The sequence below is a fragment of the Ursus americanus genome, chromosome 8 (genome assembly GCF_024610735.1).
Source record: "Ursus americanus isolate L20-20 chromosome 8, mUrsAme1.1.p, whole genome shotgun sequence".
NCBI classification, from domain to species: domain Eukaryota; kingdom Metazoa; phylum Chordata; class Mammalia; order Carnivora; family Ursidae; genus Ursus; species Ursus americanus.
In genome coordinates this window covers 60,072,875-60,094,887 of record NC_142134.1, presented here as the reverse complement: position 1 = coordinate 60,094,887, position 22,013 = coordinate 60,072,875, and the positions used below count along the sequence as shown (strand labels likewise).

Below are 22,013 nucleotides of genomic sequence, written 5' to 3'. Positions count from 1 at the left end.
TAATTAGTGTTCCAGTGCATGAATATACTATAGTTTGTTTATCACTTGTCCTAAAGATGGGCATTAGAGTTATTTCTGGGTTTTGGCAGTTTCAGTGGAGCTGCTATGAATATACATAAGCAGTTCTGTTTGGGACTTAAATTGTGATATATGTTCAGCAAATACCTAGGAGTGGAGTTGCTGGGCCATAGATTAAGTGTATGTTTAACTTTGTAAGAAAATTGCAAAGAGTTTTTCAGTTTTGTATGAATTCACATTCTTTCTGAATTATAGGAACACCCCACTTGTTCCACATCTTTCCTAATACTTGATTATTTCACTCTTTAAATTTTTCTTACATATTTAATCTTTAAAATTCTAGAGGCTGTAGAGTGGTATCTCATTATAGCTTTAATTTTTATTTGATGAATAAAGATATTGACTACCATTTATTTTCCTACTTGACATTCATGTCTCCCTTGATAAACTTTGTGCTGAAGTTTATAAGTTTTGCTCATTTTTTAGAATTAAACTTATCTTTTTATTTTTCAACGGTAAGATTTCCTTGTATTTTTTCAACAGAAAGCACCACACACGTATCACAAGTACTTTCATATGTAACTTTCTTTTCATTTTCTTACAGTGATTTTTAATGAGCAGAAATTTTCCATTTTGATGAAGTCTGATTCTTTTTAAGATTAGTTCTTTTTGGGGGCGCCTGGGTGGCACAGCGGTTAAGCGTCTGCCTTCGGCTCAGGGTGTGATCCCAGCGTTATGGGATCGAGCCCCACATCAGGCTCCTCCGCTATGAGCCTGCTTCTTCATCTCCCACTCCCCCTGCTGTGTTCCTTCTCTCGCTGGCTGTCTCTATCTCTGTTGAATAAATAAATAAAATCTTAAAAAAAAAAAAAGATTAGTTCTTTTTGCATCCTCTGTAAACCATCTTTTCCTATCATAAGGCAGATTATTCTCCTGTTATCCTTTTATTTCTAGATGCTTTATAGATTAATTTTTGTCTTTAGGTCTATGAAATATCTCAAATTGATTTTCATCATGTTGCTATATAAGAGTGGGATTTTTTTCCCATGTAATTATCTACCTGTTCCCATCTAACTTGTTGAAAAATCATTTATTTCTCTCATCCCGTTTCCTTAGTACTTACATACATGTGTGTATCTATTTCTGGACACTCTATTCAGTGAACTATTTCTCTGTGATTATTCCAATGACATATTATCTTGAATACTGTAATTTTATAGTAAATTGTGAAATCAGCTAGTGTGAGTACTCCAGCTATTGTCTTTATTTTTTAGGTAATTTTGGCAAATTCTAGATTATTGCCTCATTTCTCTACAATTTTGTAATCAGCTTGGCAATTTCTACAAAAACAACTATTGAGACTTTAAATGGGGTTGTGTGTGTGTGTGTGTATATATACATATATATGTGTGTATGTATATGAATGTATATATAGCTATATTTAACTATAACCATGTACAACTATTTAGATATAAAACTATATATAAAAGATATACCTTGTATATATTTATATGACATAAATAGGTCTTCAATATTGTTATATGAAGTATATATCTTTCTTAGATATATTTGGAGGATAATAGAATATTATCAGAAAATTTTAAAAAATAAAGGAACTTACTGTCGGGAGATACCATGATCATGGAGGTGGTTTTCCTGGGGTGAGGCTTATCCATTGTACTCCGGATGTGCTAAACCCTGCGATTTCTGCAAATGTGGGAAACTTGACTGCATCATTTGTGGTGGTGGGGGACTGTGTTTGCACTCTCACCTGACCATCAAATGGTTGAAAGACAAAATAAATAAATGAATAAATAAATAAATAAATAAATAAATAAATAAATAAATAATAAAGGGAAAGATGTTGTTTGTCAGGGATGATAGAAATTTTGATCAGAAAGTGGGCCATTTAAATTCCATTTATTTATAGATCAGAAAACTAAAGCAAAATAGGTTATTTTGTTATTTCTTTTTCCCAGCTTCTCACAATAACTTGAAGATACAAGATAGAAGTACTTTTCCAGGGTCACAGATGTGGCTTACTGGGGGAGTATTTTCTGAACCCCATCTGGTGTCCTTTCAATCTTTCAAACATGTGATGTCAAGATCAATCTGGACTATCTTAACTTCAAAATTGATATTCCACATTTGGAAAAGAAATTACAACATTCCAAAGTATTCTATTCCCATCAAATGGTATGTTTTGCTTCCAAGCCATTGTTCATTATGTTCTTTCTCTCGAGAACGCTTTCTCCATTTGCCACATGTCTGAGACCTCACAATCCTTCAAGGTCAAGTTCTCCATTCTTAATGAATTTCATTATTTGGCATTTGTTATTGAAAGCTTTGTTAGGCAATGATTTGTACTTTTTGCTCTTACTAACAAGAGTCCTGGGTACAGTAGTAAATGGAAGAACACTGTCTTAAAGAATTGTAACTCTCACCATATCACCAGCAAAACTTCACATATGGGTACTTAGAAAATAAATATTGATTGGGTAATAGTGGCCATGTAACAATAGCTAACATTTCTCATGCCTTACTGTATGCACACATTTTTCCAGATTACTCTTTCAATTATATGACTCGAGTAATTTTATTATGTATGTTTTGTAAATGAGAGCAACGAGAAATTAAAGAGCTTGCCCATGTTCACAACTCTAACAGTGGCGGAGTTGGGAACAAGCAGAGACAACCGGATTTCCATAGGTTCTAGGAATTAGGGCCTTGATATTTTGGGGGGAGGCATTATTCAGTCATCTCTCTTAAATATTACAGAAATGTTATGGAAAATATCCTGGGAAAGACCTGACAAATCTGGTCTCCAACAACTTCTCTGACCTCATGTAATACCACTCCAGTTTTCTCACTGCCGTCTGAGAGCACTGACCTCCAGGAGGTTGCCATTTTGCATACCAACAATGCTACTATTTCAGGGACTTTACATAGGTGTTTCCTCGGAGCAGAATGCACTCCTAGATAACCACTGGTGTCACACCTCACTTTCCTTACATCTCATCCACAATGCTGTGTTATCACAGACGTCCCATACCAAACACCCTCTCTCCCATTCCCCCTCACTTTCCTGACCTGTCTTCTTTCCTTTATAGCAGATCACCCCCAACATACATTTTTTGTCTCTGTCTCTCTCCACTAGACTCTAAGGTTCTTGAGGACAGAGACAGTATTTGTATTGCCACCGTGTCTCTGGTGCCTGGAAGAGAGCTCATTTGTTGAGTAAATAAATTCAAGTCCATAGCTCCTGGAATTGCAATTTAGATCCCTCTCTCAACAAGAAAAATATGGGCATTATGAATAAATGTAACTAAAATGACAGATAAGTAATTTATTTTGTCATAGGGAAGTCCAAAATATAACAAAATGGATAATTCACTCTGCTCATTTACAGATTACGTCACATGTATAGCTTATAATTTATCTCTAGAAAGAGTATGAAAAAAATTTTTTTTAAATGTGTTTATGCCATTAATTTCCCAAAACATTAACTCATGAAATAGAACCCTAGAGGCATATTTTATTGCCATCACCATCTTATGCCAATAGGCCTATACATGAGATGATAAATTCTGGTTTCTTATTAAATGCAAACTTTAAAGAGAAAAAGAACTTTAGGAGTAAGTGGTGCAGTATTTGGATTCACATTAACTCAATTTTGGATTAAAGTTCCGTCATTTGTTTGCTGTTTGAACTGTTCTGCAATTACTTCAGGGAAAAAAAAATCTTTTTGCTGTTAGGCCATTTCCTTACCTAAAAAATGATAATAAAACACTGACTTTATTGGTCATGTGAAGCAAGTTAAATCTCATATGTGCAATTGATTTGTAAAGTGTAAATCCCACATTAATATTTTTTACTAAAGATATACACGTATCTGCTCTTCAAATTTCTCATGGGTTTATTAAACTTATTTTAAAAGTAATTTTGTTCACAGACTAATTTTATAAACTTGTAGATGTGTATTAGTGGAGAGAGAGAGAGAAAGATACAACACTACAGAAAAAAGTATGTTTGGAAAAATCTCTCAGATTGATCCAGAAGTAATCAATGCCATATTATTATCTAGATGTTTTGAATACTGGTATATTGTTTTGTTTATGTTATCCTTTAATCTTAAAAATTCACTGGTTTTATACAAACAATTGAAATTTATAGATACTTCTTTATTTTCTCAAAGACACATGAATGATAATAGATTGTATTAGTGTTAAGAAATGTTGGGGGAAAAATCATAATACACTTTGAAATTATTTACCATAATTAGCAGGGTTTTTTTCTAATTGAGGATCATCTTTACTTCAGGGTTTCTAATATTGACCACTTGTTTAAAACAAGTATTCTTGACAGTTGTTCATAGTCCATCATTTGTAAAGAACTACCCAAAAAAATATGTACACTACATTTTCTCTGTTTTCACATCTTATCACTTGAAAGGTATGGAGGCCCCACATTTTCTTTTGAAATAAAGTCTAGAGTAATGATTGTGGAAATGCTATTGTTTGTTTTTCTTTTTAGGTGTGGCATATTTTTTGGAGAAATTTAAATTAGTTCTGAGGACTGCTCTCCATGTGAACTATCAACTGTAGCACCCTGACAGAGACTACAAATATTGACTTAGTATACCTACTTCATGCACTTGTAATGAATTATCCAGGGTTTTTATTTTTTTACTTAAAAATTTTATATATTAATCAAAATAATAAATCGAAGATAATAGAACCATGTAGTAGTCCAAATCTTCACAGAATTCCAAATAGTTAATATAAGAGGAAGTTCATCTAGATCAAGAGAATATAGAACAATGATCTATTTGAGCCAAGACAATCTCATATTCTCTGTGTTTTTCACAATGCCGTATAACATAGAGCATTATGAGATGTGTTAGTTAAATAAGATGCATGAAACTTAGAACAGTGTAGATCTTAAGTAACATGTTTTAACCTGTGTTCTTACGCTAATAGAATTTGGATCTGTAAACAGTATGTAGAATTACTTGAGTACATTCTTTAAAAATAAATAAGTAAATAAGTAAGTAAATAAATAAATAAATATGTAAAAATAAAAATGCCACCCACAGGGGTGCCTGGCTGGCTCCATCAGTAGGGCACGTGACTCTTGATCTCGGGGTCCTGAGTTCCAGCCCCATGTTGGGCATGGAGCCTACTTATAAAAAGAAAAAAAAAAAAAAAAAAGAATATAAAAGCAAAAAAGACTACCCTCAAAAAATGTAGGATCACATTATTTTTAAAACATACTGCCCATAAAATGGCTTTCTTGGAGTATATTGCAATTAGTTTTTGAACTTCAATAACCGTAGGCAGGGAAAAATGTATTCATGGTTACACACAGTGATATAAGTATACAAATCAGCTGTAATGGAAAATCTGGTTTGTGTCACACATTTGATTGTTCTTCCCCCTCATACCACCACTACCCCAGCATGGAAAGTGAGAAGAGATTCACTTTTTAGTTTTTCAAGCAACCTGTCAGGCTAGGCAATTCCAGATTTTGAGGGAAAATGGCAGTAAATATCATCAGAAACTAGCTTCCAACAACTTCCAACAAACTGAGGGCTTCAGAGGGGAAGGGAGTGCGGGAATGGGATAGGCTGGTGATGGGTAGTAAGGAGGGCACATATTGCATGGTGCACTGGGTGTTATACGCAACTAATGAATCATCGACCTTTACATCAAAAACCAGGGATGTACTGTATGGTGACTAACATAATATAATAAAAATATATTATTATAAAAAAGAAAAAAGAAACTAGCTTCCCAATCCTCCTGACTCCCATCTTCTGCAATACAATTGATTAGGGGGGATACTCAGGGAGGGGTTAACAACAGGGTGCCAGGAGGGGAGCCAGTATTTGCTTCTACTCACTCTTCCTACACTGAAGAAAGCTGTGATGGTCCAACGACAGAAAACACAAACACACACACACACACACACACACACACACACACAAGCTTACCTTCTGAACCCCTCCCAAACTCCTCCTTCTAGAAACATTTATGCAAAATTCAAGGGCTCTGTGGAAAAATTGGATGTTTGGGCTTAGATTCTCCAACCTAGTGAGATTCACCAGCAAGACTTTTCATCACTAATCAGAAAGCTCTCCCTCCACTCCTTTCAAACTCTCTGTTGTGAACTGAGTCTTTGAGACCATGTTCCAACCACAATCCTAACTTACAGCTTCAGGAACTGATGTGAAATATATCTACATGCAGCAACATGGCGTCCAACCAACACATTGCCATTTAATTGCTTCACTTGCTTGTATTTCGTTGCTTTAGCTCAATACTCATCCTAGAGGAGCCAGCCTCCCTCCACCATACCCTCTCGCTAAGATCCGGCCATACAAGCATATCACAGGAACAGAACACAAGTTAAGTAAAGTTATTGTAGGCACTAATTGCAAAAAGGGTAATCAGAGTCCCCATATGATGTGATTTCTAAAAACAAACCAAAAACTGTGCTATTAAAAGTATGTCAAGTAACTAAAAAGGACCCTTCTCTAACAAATTTAGGGATAAAAGTAGGTTTATAGAATAGGCTTCTGAAGACATCAACAGGTACAGTTTTCTACCTCTATATTCAGCTGAGCTCTTCACTTGCACTTTGTCAAATTCTTTTTTTTAAAGATTTTTATTTATTTATTTGACAGAGATAGAGACAGCCAGCGAGAGAGGGAACACAAGCAGGGGAAATGGGAGAGGAAGAAGCAGGCTCCCAGTGGAGGAGCCCAATGTGGGACTCGATCCCAGAACGCCGGGATCACGCCCTGAGCCGAAGGCAGACGCTTAACCGCTGTGCACCCAGGCGCCCCAAGCACTTTGTCAAATTTAAAGAGAAGATAGAGATTTTTTTTAACCTGAAATCAGCCAAGAAAAAATAAATAAATGCCTGTGAGACATTTCTAATTCTTTGTAGAACTACTATTATTAGCATAGTAATTTTTTAGATGTGATTCTATTAAAAATTCAGAGATATAAACCTGGTCTATTTTAATCTGTAAGGAATTTTAAGAACCAGAACTTTCTTGAGAGCTTTCAGTTTGAAAGGAAAAGAAGTAGAGGAAATATGTTGTATATTGCTTTACCGTGGTAAAATTTGCCATTCTTTAGATTATAAATTCATCTCAATTCTTTCTTTTAAAATAATTGTGAAAGTATAGAAAAAATATAAGAAAGGTTGAGCAATATCATATCATTCAAAAAGTAACTCCAGGATTGATCACCTGTAAATAGAGTGGCCAGAATAACCATATGGCCTCATTTACCTGGGAGAGTTTCAGCGTCCAACTGTGGTTCCGGCTTAGTTATTAAAACACCCTCTTTCATTCTCAAAAATGTCCTGGTTTGGATGATAAATTATATAGCCGCTCTGCCTATAACTCCTGAAAATAAGAACTCTCTGCTTCTATATTCCTTTATTTTCATTTTGGCTTTTTTCAGGAATGAATTATCTTTTCTTTACTTCTTTGACAACTTTTTTTCAGAAATATAAAAAGATACTTATTTAAGTATTTAAAATGTTCCTGTTGAAACAAGTTTATATTATTTGGCCCTTGAATTACTAGCTTAGCCCTATCATTATATTCCAGTTTAATAAAATAAACAAATACCAAGCTGAAGATTACAATAAAAATATTTAATTTAGACCAGCTTGGTTAAATATAAAAATTAATGAAATGCACTCATATTTTAAATTATGTATATATTTACATGCATATAATATATGTATATATATAGAGAGAGATAGAGATAGAGACAGACAGAGAGACAAATATACAGAGACAGAGAAATAGAGACTAAAAAAAACAAGATACAAATATACATACGTATATTCCAGAAGGAGTGGAAAAATATTGGTCCACAACTAAAAACATTTAGTGCTACATCTAAAAACATTTTTTTCTGTTAATATTAAGAAGGCTCTTTGGAATAAACAGCTTCAAAGCACAGCTTGAAATGGACCAATTGTAAGGAACAGAGTGGCAAACTTATGTTACCACGCACAACTGTGAATAGGCTTCCAGACAGCTAAAATGTGTCATTTAGAAGGAATGTGTCTCATTTATCCATTGTTTAGAGTGATTGAAATACACTGCTTTCACCCAGCTCCTTGGCAAATGTTTCAATTAAGTGAGCACAAAATTTATCCTAGTGCAGTGTTCTATTATTCTGCTCTGTAGTATATAATTGTATGGGACTTTGGACTTACAGAGGCCTTCCGTTGTCGGAAAAATAAAATAACACATCTCTTTTAAGGTAATAACTGCAACTTTTCTCAGTGGAAATTCTTGTTTGGTAAAAAACCACTGATGCTGGAACCACAGGGCATTTATTTTCATCAATGTATTAGAAAATAATGGGAAATGTATGTAGCTAAGGAAACTTGTAACCTGCAAATTACTAATCTGTGTAAACAAAAAGCAGAATTACATGGAAGATGGTACTATTGTGATGTTTTATCGTAAAAATGAGATATATATATCTATATCTAGATATATCTCCTATATATCTATATCTATATCTATCTATCTATCATCTATCTATCTATCTATCATCTATCTATATCCTGTATATATCCTATATATATATATATATATATATAGGAGATGAATCAAGTGTCAACTGAAGATTATCTGGTGCCCAAATGCCCCTCTTGCCTTGATGTAGTAAGAATTTAAAGTAAACAATGACTTACCTTGGTTTTATTCTGCACTATACAGTAACATAGACATTTCCATACATTCTGCTGTGTGCCCTGGGAGCTGTTCATACTATTATCCTGTATTTCTTCATTAGATGTTTTCAATTTAGTGTTGTTGCTCTTCCCAAAGTTTCTTATTTTCTTAAGGTGGGGAACTTTGAAAGTTGGAGCTGTATTTAGTCAAATGTTATACACAAAAATCTAATTTCTATTATTTTCTAAGACTCACAATGCACAAACAGGCAAACACAGGTACACACAGGAGAGCACATGCACACAAGAACTTCAAGGCAGATCATTCGATTGTCATTATATATTAAACAATATCTTGCAGAATGGAACAGCACAAAAGGCTCTGTGTTGGAGATCAGAAAACTGAAGCACTTATCTCAGCTTTGTCCACAGACTAGCTGTGTATTTGACTACATCAGCTTTTTTTCTGAATCATTATTTCCTTCTCAGTAAAAAGAGAGAGTTTGTAAACATCTAAGAATTCTCCATTTTTTTTATTCTTCAATTTTCTGTTTGATCTACGAACAATTTACATTTGGAAAACATGTGCCATAGAAGAATAATGCCTCCAACTTCAGAACTTTTTATAGGTTTTGTTCATATTTCCCACATTTTAAAAAATTTGCTTTTTAAGAAAATATCATGAAGGTTAAAAATTCCTCTCCTGCAAAACATCAAATTTGAGCTTCAAAGTAGTAATTTGCCATGATGGAATGTTTAATCACTAACCAAATATTTTTACATTGTCATGATTGTTCCTGGGAGTAAAGTGGGAACTTAGGGGCTCTTATCTATCTAAATGAGGCTTGATAGGGGAAGGACAGAGCACACACAACAGGAAGCTGTCAGAACAGTAAGTCTCAGAACCTGGTCCTCACTTTAAAAAGCAACTTCACCACTACATTGCCAGCTGCTTTTGCAGGGCTTTTCTAGAGTAGGCATTATTTATCATCAATAATTTATTTTCTAAATTTTTAACTTCTTCTGTTTCATCATGTCCACTAAAACTATCCGTGTCAAGGGCTTCTAATTTTTATGATAGCTAGTATAAATGTATCCATTTTCACATAACTCAAAATTACTCAGACTTAGATTGGATCAAGTACCAATTTTCTATTTGTTTAAGAAGAAGTGTGAGTTTCTTACACTTTGAGACAGTGTGAGTTGTCCAGTTTTTGGTGATTTCATGTTGACTTCCAGTTATATGCTGAACCAACTTTCTGGGCAGTTTACCTCCCCCTGCCCCCCCCCCCCCCGCTGTTTTTTCAGTGTTTTGACCTTTCCATATTGTATCCGAGTAATTTGTGAATTTCCCTACCGCATGTAATTGCTTTGCTACTTTCCTCACTGAAAGTATCCATTGCAAAAGAGAGAGTTGTGGTAAATAATAATAGCGGCCCACATTCTTTCTTCTTCCCTGGATATACACTCTTTAGAATGTGACTTTACACTTTCTCCCATGCAGAATCTATTTTCCCTCCACTTGAATCCGGGTTGGCCTTGTGACTTGCTTTGGACAATGACATTTACAAGGAGTGATGTGCTCCTTCCTGGCACTTGAAAAGATTTGCTTGCTTCCACTTAGTATTTTGGAAAACTGAGGAGCTGTGAAGGGAACAAATTGCTCAAGCATGTGGGAGGGTAAAAGTCCTCCTGAAACAGAACCGGGCCATCCCAGCAGACACCAAACTGGATCACCCAGCACCTCCACCCAGCCCAACAAAGATTAGAACATATTTCTAGCTGTTCCGTCATCTTCCCCCTCAAATTGCCAATCCCCAGAGTAATATTTATTTTAAGTCACTAGGATTAGGCTGGTATGGTACCTAGCAAACGATAGCCGGCTTGATTTCAAGACGACAGATCATTCCACTGGAAAACTGTGGGGGAAGTTTGCACACAAGACTTTACTTATTTAGTTTTTTTTAAAATTTCTGATTCGGGTGGAACTGTGCTATAGAAAGTAGTCAAATAATATGATGGGGACAAAAAAAAAAATCTCACATTGAGAGGAGAGAAAATAATTGAAATTGCCTGAGAGGGATTTTAGCCATATTGGTATTGCATTTAATGGTAGCATTAGGTAGCTATCGCGGCTATGCAGGCATTTTTTCAGTGGAAGGGCAAGTTATTCTGAGTCTGGTGAATTTGCTTGTAAGTTTCCAGTTTCTAGGATAGAAAAAAAAATAGATGGCTGAAACAACATTCCTGCCATTCAAGAGAGTAAAGGGTCAATACTCATCAATACGGGGGTGATTTGCCAGGAATTTTGAATGTTCTGAGGGGATCTTTAAAATTCTTCTATAAATCCCTACCAAACAAATCTATACTATTTTTCTGCAAGACCTGTGGTAGGTTCCCACAATGCTCTTAAATGTCAATTTGGCATTGGGAACTGCTGTTTCACAGCAGAAACTGAAAGCGGCCATCATAGTTACGTTGGGAAAAGTAATAATTTGCAATTCAAAGGAAGCTTAGACTTAAAAAAAAATAAGTGACTTTCTCATGAGGTTTTAATTCAGATATCATTATCAAGGAGAATAGAGTACATGTTGCAATAGAATTCAACAGCTTTCTCACTGAGCACTGCTTTCAAGTCTTCTAGCAAATTGATACAGTCATTATTCTATCAAAATAAACATTCATTGACTAATTATACAGTTCAGGACATCACCCTGAGCTACTTTGCATAGTATAAAGTTTCCTTCTTTGAAGTCTCAAAAATATTTGCTTTGTTTCAGACCTTCTGTGCTTATGTCAGGGAGCCTCTAACTTTGGCTCTGGCAAAACATGATAAATTACAGCTGGTAAAAGGCATAAACAAAAATGTATCTTGGATGCTCTCTAGTGCCTTTGTGACATTAGAGGCATTACTGTTATTACTATGTTTCTTATGTTAGTTTCTCAGAAATATGAACCTATTTGGAGTCCCAAATATCATTGCCCATAAATGATAGCTAATGGAGTAGTTGTAGCCTAATTTTGGCATCACATATGAGACTGATCTATTTCTAACGAAACATTTATGGAAAATTAATTTCATGATATTTAGTTCATTTAGAACTTACTCATGCTATAATGATCAACATCTAGAAAGCAATAAAATCCCCTTCAGAGAAAATACATAGACACAAGCATATGTATTTATAAACAAATATATTTGTTTATTTTCTTTATGTACACATATTTGTTTATAAATAAAATAAGCTCTCAGTTTATCAATGGAATTAATTCCAATTTTAGCACATTTAGATTCAATAAAATATTGCTGTGAGCAGTAAATAAATATTTTTGAATAACTCATTTGGAGAAGATTGGTATTTATTTGTACATAAAATAAAATTACTATTGTGAACATAAAAAGAAACACACAAAACCAAGTTTTTCAGGAGAATTTAAAAAGTAATTTTATAATGGTGCCAGTTGTTAGTATTACCCAGTGGTAAAGTAAATTAATTCAACGTTTTGAGCCAATATTTGTTTATAAATATATAGGCTGAATAGTCTATACGATACCTTACTTACGCTAATTGGCTTTTCATATTATTTTCCTTGGATGATACTCATAGCATTTTAGTTGACTCTTTAACTTTAACAGGCATTTTGTAGGAAATATTTTCTTCCTTTAAAATCAGTTATGAATCCTTCCACTATGTGAGCTATGAGTCAAGTTAAAAGACAAAAGTGCCCACATCCACAAGTGAAATGATTCAGTTCAATCCCTCAATAGCGCAATCTGCTCTACCCACAGCATCTGAAAAAGTGTTTTAATGTATCAGGATGTCTATTCCCCATATCCCTTTCCCTAGCTAGAACTTTCTGGCTCTTGGATGAACATCGAAAGACTGTAAGCAATAAAAATGTCCTAGGACAAGAGCTAATTGATATACTCCCCCCCCACCACACATACACAAATAGTAGGCAAGAAGTTGTGACCGCATTAACTGGAGGCTACATAGACAAGGGTTGCAGAAGTGATTCTCAACAATGAAGAGTAAGTCATTTTCTGAGAGAGCAGGAGAAAGGACGAGGCATAAAGAATGACAGTGAAAAACAAGTACATTTGGTACCAAAGAGAAAGCCAGAAAACAAGCCTCATTCAGTTACTGTGTTCTGGAGTCAGGCCCTTCTTCCTATGAGGGACAGATAAGTTCTGTTACCAGTCCGTGGTGACTTGACTAAAGACTTCCCCAAAACCCCAACTTATGTGAGTTTAGCTTAAATGAATTTCTATTTCCAACAACCAAAGCTTCTATATCTGGTATTAAAAAAAAGAAAGAAAGAAAGAAAAGTGGTAGTCTTTAAAATAAAGCCAGATCTTATTGTAATCAGGTCATTTTGTTGAAAAGTGTTTGGCTTAAAACATATATTTATATAATGTAAAAGAAAAAGTATACTTTTACAAATAAGAAGCAATTGATTTGATAATTCTCTGGATATTTGAATTATCCATAGCAAACCCTTCCACTTTAATGTCAATTATTGAGTGTCGATTCTATTTTCAAACAGTAAACAAATTTAACAATACTATCTATGGTGGAATGTTGAAATGAATCAATAATTTTCATAGAAAAAAAAATCTCATTGTTAGCAAAACAAGCCTATTAAACCTAAGGTTATTTCCTATTGCTTTCAACTTTTGAAAAATGCTAACACTGCCAGCTAGACCTTCTTGTAAAATTGGAAACAGACTGGTTATAGATATATAAGCCAGTGGTACTGTGTCAGCACTTTCTAAATCTGTATTGGTGCTTTCATTCTAAGTATAATCAAGGCCAATCCTTTACTGGCCAACACATCTCGGAAATGTACAAAAAACTTATGGGTATACCGATAATGATTTGCCCATGCCCTTTACAGTACAAAGAATCCCTTAGGAAGCAAAATGTACAGTTGCCTCAGTGAGAACACACAGGATTATTTAATCCAAAGTACTCATTTAAAAAGTACAATTCTAGATCAAAAATACAGATGGAAGAAAGCATTCATCTAGTTGTATATTAATTAATTTTTGCAATCGTAAGAAAAATATATCTAACAAGTGCTTACTCTAAATTATCCTTAAAAACAAACTCTATCATTAAAGCTTTCCAATCTAGTAGGGAAAAAAAAAACCTTATAAATACATAAATAATTATAATTTATTTTAGAAATTTTAAGTTACCCGAGAGAGGTACAGTAAAATAAATAACTGTGTTGCTCTGGGTTGTATTGTGATAACAAAATACTTAAAATCTCAGTTATGTAAAACAACAATGGTTCCCATGCTCCCTGAAGGACAGCTAGGAGCTCTCCTATTTTTATTCCAACTCCAAGACCCAGGCTGACAGAAAACCACTCTTAGCCTGTTTGCCTATCATCACAGAAGAAAAATAAAACTATGAATCTGGTACTTATTGAACTGGTACTAAATGATCTGACTCAGAAGAAACACGATTCTCTTTTGTGGAAATGGCCCACGAATAGTCACAGGGATCCTCCCAACTGTAGGAAAGGCAGAGCAGAATATTCAGGCTTGCCTGGGTCCAGACAGCCAGTAGGATTAATAATTAAGCTTAATTAACTCAGCAGTAGCACAAGTATAAAGAGTTGCATTTGATTTGACCTTCAAAGGTGAACAGTAATGTGGACATGTGGAGTTTGAGAAAAAGTTTTCCCAAACAGTTGGCACATCGTGAATCCAAATACAACGGTGGGCGTAGTGTGTACAGAGAAGGAGTTCAAGGACTGTCACTCAACCAGGTATGTGTCTGACATCACAGAAAAACTGCACTGGACTCTTGTTAAAGCTGTGAATGAAGATTTTATTCAGAGTACCACAGTCGGAGAAAGAGACATCACTGCATCCTGAGTATAGCTCAATTAAGAAAATGTAATTAAGGGAAAACATAGAGGAAACAAAAGAATCTACAGGAAAAATGGAAAAGCAGGAAATCAGTGAAAATGATTTGGTATTGTGGGTTGGGACAATGTCCATTTTGTGGTTTGGCAGCACTGCATCTTTTTTAAGCAAAAACTCAGCATTGGGGCTGGGGTCATCTTTAGGGACACAGACTAGTACAGGTGGAGGCCAGTCTAAATTTAGTGAAGTGGTGCCTGAGTGGTGCCATTGGTTAAGCATCCAACTCTTGGTGTCGGCTTAGGTCGTGATCTCAGAGTTGTGAGACTGAGCCTCCCATCGGGCTCTACACTGAGTGCAGACTCTGCTTGAAATTCTCTCTCCCTCTCCCGCTGCCCCTCCCCCCACTCTTGTACTCGTGCTCTCTTTCTCTCTGCCAAATAAATAAATCTAAAAAAAAAAATCGGTGAAGTCTCGTAGTATTTGTTCAAATCTTCTGGGCCATGAGGGAGTATATAGCTCACTTTGAGAAAACCAAAGACTGAAAAATGGTAGGAATCAGATCATAAAGTAATTGTGCCTATTTACTACATCCAGGCTTTTATAAAATTTTGAGAGTGGAAGACTCATATGAACTGAATTTGGATTTGAAAAGGTGGATATGAAGACCGTAGTATGATGAGTTACAAGGGAAACACAACTAGGAGAATGGCCAATCTGAATGTTGGTGAAAAAATTATGTGGAGGATTATTAGGAGTGAATGGGGTATTGTCTAGGGAAACTCACCACTGTTTTCCTTCACAATCACATAACTATTCTGACACCAGACATGTGGGTTTTTTCCCCCATCCCAACCAATTCTCTATCACTAGCTAGACATTCTACAATTCAATTCAGTTCTGACCCTAATCAGAGTTAGCACAGACCCCATAGGTTAAGAGCTCAATCCCACAAGACTGCCTCCCACTCTAGATGTCAATCACAAGCAGTAGGTTCTCATATTGCCCATAAGTTCTGCTTGACTTGGCTACAAGTCACAGGTTCAAAAATTTGTAGGAACTCATCAAATCCAGGAAAAATAGTTTACTTACCTCTGAAGATTTATCATACAGGCTATTGTAAAAGATATAGCCAGATAAAGAGATACATAGGGTGACGTCTGGAAGGGTACCAAGTGCAAGAGTTTCTGCCCCCATGGATTTGGAGTGTGCCACTCTCCAGGCATGTTGATGTATTCACTAACTTGGAAGCTCTCCAAACCCCTACTTCATGGATTTTAATGGAAGTTTCACTGAGTAGATATGATCAATTATTGACTCCATTTCCAGCCCCTCTTCTTTTGAGGATGGGAGCTAAGCTGATTGTTCTAGGCTTCTAATCATGGTTTGGTTTTTCTAGTGATCAACCCCTATCCCATCAAGAGCTGCCTCATTAGAACAAAGATGCTCTTATCACCTAAATAAATTAAGGGGCTCAGGGTACCTGGGTGGCTGTCAGTTAAGCATCTGCCTTCGGCTCAGATCATTATCCGAGGGTCCTGGGATCAAGGCCCACATTGGGTTCCCTGTTCAGTGGGGAGCCTGCTTCTCTCTCTGCCCCTCACCCTGCTAGTGTGCACTCTCTAACAAAAAAAAAAAAAAAAACTTAAAAAAAACGAAATTTAGGAGCTCTGTGTCAGGATCCAGAGTAAAAGACCAAAAATTAGGAGAAACTGGAGTATATTTTTTTCTCTTATTTTTCAAATGTAAAAAAAAATATGATTATGATTTTGGAAATAAAGGGGAAAAATAAAGGACTCAAAATTTTTCAGCCTGCATAATTACTAGTAATGACTGTGATATCATCATGGGAAATAAGGAAAAGAGTAAGGCAATCTGGTGTGAAAATAATTTCCATTGTTTTTAATTAATTCCAAACTTTCTGCCTCCCTGGTTTATTTATGATCAGAGCTACCCGTTCGCATTCTCTTGCTCTTTGTGGTAACAGAGGGGAACTGATTCTTCAGCCAGTAAGAGCCCCTATCTTCAGGTTTACAGGCACTGTCTCCAACTTTACCTCCTCTGTGGTTGCAGCTTCCTCTGGATAGACCTGTGGCCTTCCAGGGTTGGGGGGATGCCCCTATCTCCTGGGCTCTGGTAACATGCCTTCTTCCCTTTGTCTCTCCATCCTCGTGGTTAGAGTGACTTCCTGTGCAGATGTATAATCAGCAGATCACCTCATTGTCCCTTAGTGGCTTCTCAGCTCTCTCATGAGCTATGTGAAAAATTTACTGTGTTAATTTCCTTAGTTTGAAACAACAGACTGGTTTCTGTTTTCCTGGTTGGACTTTGACTGAAACAACATATAAAAAAATCATAGGAGATAGAGACATACCAGTGGTTCATAATTTATGTGTGAGTGTGTGTGTGTGTGTGTGTGTGTGTGTATGTGTGTCTGTGGCAGGGGTGAGAGGGGAAGTGGAATGAGTGGCTAGAGATCACCGATCTATTTTGAAATCTGAAGACAGCTCTAGACCCTTCCATTAGCTGTGTATATACCTATATATGCACACACACACACACACACACACACACACACACACACACACACAAACAGAAAGATTGGCAGACCTATACTCCCAACACTTTTCAGTATAAGGCCTCACTGAGGAATGATCCATGGACCTCTACAAACAATGCTTGTTTCCTTCACTCTTTTCTTCATTCCTTTTTATACTATCGCTGAGGACTTCCGTTCTATGTTAAGGAAATATTTCCACCAGTTTAATCCCCATTTAGGAAATCATGAATACCATGAATATGAAAATTCTGGCTTAAATATATTATATATTAATTAATGTTATGGGCTTTCTGGTCAGTGTGAATATTGTGAAATCTATCAAAGTTTGAATTATCTTATAGATCCTTACTGTAGTCAATACATTAATAGGATTTTTTCTTTCTCATGGTTTCATTAAAGAAACTGAATACAAAGCCATCTGGCTTTCACCTCAAGGGGTAAAATTTAGAGCATAATTAAAGGCAACTAGGGGCAACAATCTATATGTTACAGGTTGTTGGGTTTTTGTTGTTGTTGTTGTTGTTGTTGTTGTTTTTTACCTTCCTGTAACAAAAGATTTCATTCAGCTTCGTGCAGTCAATAAAAAAGGAGGTAAAATGGATCTGAACTATTGTATTTCCACTAGAAACATGGTTTCTGGAAAACTTTGACCTGGCTTTTGGCAAATACTCTGAAATAAGGGATTATAGAGAGTGCTATTTCCTACCAGGAACATCTCGAACTCTTCCTGCTTTCTATCTTCTTGTTTTTTTGCACACACTGTTTCCCATGGTACATGTGATATTTTTCTGGGACAAAGGTTTGATGATAATATCTTGTAAATGTTTATCCAACACAGCATTAGCTCACAATTGTCTTCAATACATTCGCTGAGGTTTGATCAAGCTATTTCCCTTCACTCTGATTGACTTACTCTCTGCATGTTTGTCCAAATCATCTTAACCTTAAAATTAGGTCTGTGATTTCAACATTCAGAGATGAAGGACACGAAACAACATGGATGGAGTTAGAGGGTATAATGCTAAGTGAAATACGTCCAGTTAAAGACAAATATCGTAAGATTTCACTCATAGGTGGAATTTAAGAAACAAAACAAACTAGCAAAAGAAAAAAAATAGGAGAGATTAATCAAGAAATAGATTCAAGAAAGAAAGAGAGAGAGAGAGAGAGAAAGAAAGAAAGAAAGAAAGAAAGAAAGAAAGAAAGAAAGAGCTCTTAACTACAGAGAACAAATTGATGGTTACCAGAGGAGAGGTGAGGAGGGCGATGGGTTAAATAGATGATGGGAATTAAGGAGTGCACTTGTGATGAGCACAGGGTGATATATGGAAGTGGTGAATCACTATATTGTACACCTGAAATTACTATAACACTGTATGTTAGCTAACTGGAATTAAAATAAAAACAAAAAAGAGATATGAAGGACATACTTACCATTGAGTGAGCCATTGATTTAGCAAATTTTAATGTTTAGCTATTGGTTCTATCATTGTCCTTCAGGGCAGATGAGGAAATTCCTGAACATTTAATTTTTTATTGGCAATATATTTGTGTCATCATTGTATTAATCACATAACACTCCTTATTGTTTATTCATGATGTACCAACATTGTGTATGGCACTGCTGTATGTACTATAGTTATATAAAATGAATGAGTGTGTTTTATTTTAAGGAGTTAACAATTGCATGTTAACAATTTTACTCCTAGGGTATATTGCTCTCTCAATGGCATTGAATTTCTATATGAATGTTGCCTATTTGTGATTCTTGGAGTCAACTCAACATGAAAAACAAATAAAATTCTAAATAAATAACCATATATACAGACACATATTTTCTAAAATATTTTATTTATTTATTAATCTATTATTTATTTGAGAGAGCGAGAGCAAGCAAGCAGGGGGAGGGGTAAAGGGCAAGGGAGAGAGAGAATCTCAAGCAGATTCCCCACTGAGAGTGGAGCTCGATGCAGGACTCTATCTCCTGACCCTGATATCATGACCTGAGCTGAAATCAAGAGTCAGATGCTTAACAGACTGACCCACCCAGGCACCCCACTTTTTTTTAAATCAAGAAATCATTCTATAACTGTCTTACATGTTTATGTAATCAGACTAACTTCACAGGGGTGCTTACAGAGACTTCTGAGGAGAATAACTTGCCTATAACTTTTATAATCACTTAAGAAATTGTCATAAATTTTGCTAAATACGATTATTCATCTCATTATGTTTATACCATTGATGTCTTAGCTGTGTTTCTGCCTTTGCCACTTGGTTCTTAAATCAAAGTTAAATGATAATAAAACCTACAGCCATACTACTCTTTATGTGTTTCCTTAAAACAGAGCACATATTAAAATGTTGTAAATAAATATTTTTAAATACTAGATCTAAAAAGAATGAATCTGGTATTAGAATCACGGTAAAGCACAGATTCCTTTGTGTTTGTCAACTATTGATCTATAATAAACTACCCCCAAACTGAGAGCCTTAAAAGGATAAGTATTTACTCTTACTCCATTTCCAATTATTCCTTCAACTGGGTTTTCTGCTTCAAACTGCTCATACCCTGGCCCAGCTCTGCTGACTTCTGCTGGCCTTGGCTAGGATTAGTTCCAGGCCATGGGTTCAGTTGAGGTCTACTGTAAGTGCCTGGGACCATCAGGCTACGCAGCATGTCTTCATAGTAAAGGCAGAGTGCAACAGAGAGAGCCCAGTGCATAGGCACATTTCAAGCCTCTGCTTGCATCACATTTGCTGATATGCCATTGGCCAGATCAAGTTACAAGTTCAAAGATAAGGAAAAGGCAAAAGTACTCCTCATGTGGAAATAAAATGTCAAAGAACATTCTAATGTACACCATAACACACAATAACCACGTTTTCTGAGTTTTACTCAAAAGGTCCCACTAAAAATTAGAGGCTTAAATGAATTATAATGGTGATTAATTTTTAAAAAATGGTCTTTTGAAGCCAGGGTCTGTGTGTTAACACTTTGTACCCCTGGCTTCTAGCATAGTGCCTGCCACATGTTAGGCATTCTGTAAAAGCTTACTGACTGGCCGGATGGGTGACATGGTATAAGACACATATATGCTACCAACATAATAATATCCAACCAAAAGAAATATTCTTGTACCTAGAAAAAAAAATTCGACATAGTTCAAAAAGAAATATACATATATGAGGCTCATTGAAAAACAGCAATGAAGATAATTCTCACTGAATCATCTTCCATGGACATTCTCTACTGTATTAACTCTCCTGGAAGAAGTTGCATTAATTATTAGATATTTAATTAGATTTGCATTAATGGCATAAACATAATACGAAAATTTACTTTGATTTGTGTTGTCATTTTGGGATCACTAATCAACTGAGAGGTATGAATAATCATGGCAGGGGACTGAGATTTGAGGATTGAGTTTTGTTTTTTTTTTAATGAATCTGGTATCATTAGATGAATATATAGTTTCAATTATACAATGTGAAATCCCATTAAATCATCCCATATGAATCAATGCCCAGAGGACTATTTTTGTTCAGGACAGAATAACTCATTTTTGAGGACCTTAGGAAGGCAAACTTCATGTTTTAATGAAAGGTCACATCATAAATCCCACTTTATTCCTTCATTTTAGTGTAAGGCAGGATCTGTTCTATTCCCCTTCATTGAGAATAAAAGTGGTTTGAAAAATAAATAAGACTTTGAATTTAATAATTTTGAAAAATTCTGTAATCTTAACTCATTTTGTCAATGTTTTTATTCATAGTTATTATTAGTAAAGCACTCAAAGTGACTTGGGATCTATGTCCCAGTTTTTTGTTATCAGCTAAATGAGCTAATTCTTCTAATAACAACATATCTTTTCCCACAACACACACATACTAGTGTGAGTACACACACACACACACCCGAATACACTATATCTATATGTCCCTCTTTACCACTATTTATTTTGGCTTTATAAAATCTCCTAAGTTTGGGACCAAAGTCACTGTTCTGATGAAACCAGAGATTTCATGCTTTCTTCACTGTCTCTCCTTAGGAGTAATCATTATCACATTCTTACCCTGTTCTGTAATGACTGATTATGTGTCTTTCACCACCTTAAGAAGACCAAGTACCCCAAAGTCAGGAACTATGTTTTGAATCTTGGTCTATGTACAATGCCCATCACAAGGCCTAGTTCAGATTTGTTTAAAACTTGTTTTCTGAAATAAACCCATAGATTTAACTGGAATAGTCTCTTCCAATAGTCTCTTCCAAAACAGTCTCTTCCTTTGATTTTTGTTTGAAGTGAATTTGCAAATTCTCAGTTTGCTTTAGTTATAAGTAGGTTTGGAAACTCTTTTTTTCCCTGGTGGATTCCGAACACACTATAATCAACATTTTTATAATTTTGAATCATAGAAATATGTACACAATTGGTAAAATATGTACTATATTTGTTGGGGTAAGTATTCAGCTGAACTAGAAAAAAATGATAATAACACAATAAAATGGACACATGAACAGTTTGGTAAGTAATGCAGATGCTTTATTTATGACCTATGCAATCTACCTTATTTTAACTGAGTAACTTCCTTTTTTCATCTATCATATGATGGGACTGAGAAAAATAATTTTGAAAGTTCTCTCCACTTCCAAGAGAAATATAGTAATATTTGAAAAATCTATACAAAATAACATTTTTATTTTTTATATTCACTTCCTATGTGCTTTTGATCTGAAGTCAAAATTACTAGTCTAAAATATATGTTAGGCTTTTAGGGGCACCTGGGTGGCTCAGTCAGTTAAGTGCCCAACTCTTGGTTTTGGCTCAGGTTGTGATCTCAGGATCC

The 22,013-nt window shown here is 35.4% G+C and overlaps 1 non-coding gene across 1 annotated transcript; it reads left to right on the top strand.

Moving 5' to 3' along the window:
- The first annotated feature begins 1,631 nt into the window (after nucleotides 1–1,631).
- Nucleotides 1,632–1,792, top strand: LOC123793466 (U1 spliceosomal RNA). Its single transcript, XR_006780002.1, has one exon. It is a non-coding gene; the product is annotated as a U1 spliceosomal RNA (small nuclear RNA).
- Nucleotides 1,793–22,013: the final 20,221 nt, after the last annotated feature.